Source organism: Colias philodice, chromosome 32 (genome assembly GCF_061535455.1).
Source record: "Colias philodice isolate Cphi_HAF_F1 chromosome 32, ilColPhil1 Martin Lab GWU primary, whole genome shotgun sequence".
Lineage (NCBI taxonomy): Eukaryota > Metazoa > Arthropoda > Insecta > Lepidoptera > Pieridae > Colias > Colias philodice.
Window position 1 is genome coordinate 2252479 of NC_143117.1, and position 3794 is coordinate 2256272.

A 3794-nucleotide genomic window follows, 5' to 3' on the forward strand; every position below is an offset into this window, starting at 1 on the left:
AACGGATTACTTTGTAAGTTGCGAAAAGTAGCAAAGTGCCCAAAAGGAATGTATAAATTGGGACAGTGGTATGGTATATCGTCGATGTATTCTTTTCTAGTTCAATCGTTGCTTGCATCAGTACCTTAGTATGAATCTTATGCAGATCTTCCAAATTTATTGAATTCAACTTTACATGATTTTCAGGGCTGTGGTTGAAGTGTATTTCATTTAAGTCGATATTACTTATTTTCAGTGGTTGTCCTCGAATTCTATCTTGAACGTTATTGACTTTAAATTTATCTGATTCCAGGATACAAATATCCCGTTTGATAAAATATGCTAAATTTGCCCAAATCCTTAGCATAATGACAGAAAATGTAGATGATATATTGCAAGAATTGGTTAGAATTGAAAATACATTAGCTTTCATTCGTACGTCCTCAACACATCATTCTATGTTAAGTTCAAATGTGTTAAAGGATATATTAATAAAATTAAATACTATATATGGTAAGGATAGAATTTTAGAGTTAGAATTAAGACAATATTACGATATAATAAAACCAGGATATTATTTTAATGGAAAAAAGATTATAATTGTTCTTAAATTTCCGATAGTGTCTAAGGATTCATTTACTTAAGCTTCACAATATCTTTTTTGACTGATATGCTCTAGAGACCTAGAGTGTCATGAGACAAGTGGTGTGATGACTGGTACTTAAAACCTACTGAGTTATTTTTTTAGTTGTCCTACTGTTGTACTGGTCCAATTTTTTTAATTCTTTCGTTGTTGGAAAGCTACACTATCCATAAGTATAATACACTATGTTTGTTCAATAAATGCTTTTAATAAAAAAAATACTAAAAGTTTTACAATTTACCAAACATTGAGTCCATGTTTCTGTAGCAATCTATTTATTATTACTTGGGACCATATCCAATGTTATAAGTAACATTTTTATCTCGTTCAGGCAGACCATCCATCTCAATTTGCCTTAATTGACATATCAAATACTACTGATCAACCATCATGCTCAGGTTATCCACATCCACAAGATGCCAAGGATCTTGAATTGGTAAGAGCAGTTCTTGAATAGAAAACCTATATGAAATAATTCTTGTTTAAGGTGGATGTTCCGACCGTCCCTCCATACATTTTTGATGACGACTAAACACTTAACACAGACACTATTTCTTTAAAACTAATCATTTTATCACTTCTCTACAATGAAATGTGTCCGCGTTCGACCTTTTTAATCGCGCTATGATTTGCGCGCGGAATTTCTTGTGTTGTGAATTTATTTTTGTATGCTATGCATTTTTTGATTCAAATTGCAATATTTCTCTAGTATGCATTTGAGACTATATTGTAAATTGTAATAATTGATCGTGGGTATAGTAATTAATTATTCTAATAACGCAATTAGTAATATGTATATATGTATTTTCGGTGGGATTCAAAACAAAAAATTGGCCCGTGATTTTTATGAAATTTCACCACATTGCAAATCACATCAATCATAGTTCATACACATGTATGACGAAAGTGATTAGTATTGTGGCTAACATTGACTCATCAGTTCATCACTGAAACCAGTGATAAATCAGTACCTATATCATATTGTGTTTGAATATTTTTAAACAATGATATAAGTATACAATTATTATAAATCGATAAACTATCAAAGTAATCACAAACTTGCAAACATTGGTAAAATATGCTTTAGCGAATTTTCAGACAGACACACAATTTTATTACTTAGTTTGTTTTAGCAAAGTAGGTACCTACTCTGTTTACGTCACGCGTCGGCCGTCGCGTCGTCGAAAACGGTGCACCCAGAAACAAACATACCTAATTACCTAATTCAGTTACAATCCTTCTTTTGTTCCAATACGATTTTTTTTCCTGATAGCTAATAGCAAAACCATATGTTACTTTGTTTTCGTAAATATGTTTTTCACCTTCCTGGTTATTTTCACATAATGAAATATAATAAAATAATAAATAGTGTATTAGATTTGTTATTGTATCTTGTATACGAATTATTCTTACTTGTTGGTTATGAAATGTTCAAATACCTATTGAAATAATTTACTGTTACAAATCATTAGTGTTATTAGTTTTGAGTGAATAGGCATGGATCAGAAATTCAGAATATTATATGCTGCTAACTACTCAAATACATACATGTTTTGATAAAAAAAAACAATAGTGTACAGTGAAATTAGTCTCGAGAAATTTTTGCATATGTAGTGGTGTGTATATTACTCAGATCTTAGAGCGCGTTTCCATTATATCGTTCTAGCCTATACAAAAATGTTTCGATATCCTAACATTACTATTTAATTTTATACTTATCCCTAGCAATACTCTGATTTATGTTTTAAAGAAAATGGTTTTGACTTTATAAAAAAAATAATATATCATTCAATTTTACGTCCTTGAGCCAATGACAAGGCGAATACCGTGAAACAATAAAATATCTTGTTCATAATAATTTGTTTCGTAATTAATATTTGACCATAATAATTACGAAACAAAACAAATAAATAAATCGTCACTTGATAGTGGAAAGTGGAAACACGCACAAAACCAGAATAAACCAGTTTACGCTGTCCGCAGGTGCCTCGTGCAGTCCGGCGTCAGTCGCTTGGTACCGTTAGAACATAAAGCACACATTTCATTCGAAAATTATAATTATTACGTAGTTTAATTGTTAAATTTTGTATTTGTTGATTGTTGTTATTGTTTGTTATTGTTGTTATTGTTTGTTATTAAAGTGAAACTTTTATTACATCGTCTCAAACTTTTTGGTCTGTGTAGCGCATGTCGCGTGTATCGCGGCTGCCGAGTAGGTATACCTACTCGGCAGCCGACCGTCACGCGACATGCGCTACACAAAGCAGTGTTCGGAACCGTTCGAACAGTTTCACTTTTACCGTGGTTTACATTTTTGGCCGGAGAACACCTAATTCATACACGTCTTCACTGAAGTAAAAATCGGCACTGCTTGTAATGTTTGGAACTAATAAAATATTAATAATACTAATATTATATACTTGAATAAAAACTAAAAATAAAATGTTGTTTTTTTTTATTTGCTGACCATACACTACTACAAACGCAAAAATTTCTCCAAGCTAATTTACCTGTAATGTAATAAAATAAAACTGCGTTTTATTGTAATCAATTTTGACATTATTTATTTTCCAAAATTAATGATGAATAAAATAGTTTACGCCAACAAATATGTATAACTTTTATTTTTATAACAATCGTTCATACCGTAGCAGGTAGCGTTTTGAGTCTCACGCAACGTTGCCGCATCGCATGACAGCAGCAATTGCGACGTTGCCATTCCTTTAGTATAAACAAACACTATGGATACCTACGCGTAGGTACGCTCGCGAATGCAAATTAGGTGATTTACTAATTATTGATAATCATTGAATTCGTTTTGAAATAGCCTGTACTTTGTAATTTTTAGTGTTATAGACATTTATAAAATGTGGTGCTCATTTTTTTTTGTAATAAATTATCCCGCTACGCTATTGTATTTTCGTTGTTTTATTTCAAGTGAACACCCATACAATTTTGTCACGAGCCGCCTCTGGCCTCTGGGTGAAATCAACCAGTCAAATGATTTTTGTTCTAATTGTATTTTGGTAGTAGTTTGTTTAGAATTTACATTACCATTGTTTAATTTTTATTTTGTATTTGCAGTAAAATAAAAAGATGAAAAACTTCATTAGGTATATTGTCTACTGTATCCTCCACAGTTGTGTGACCCCGACGTGCATTGAACACGCAG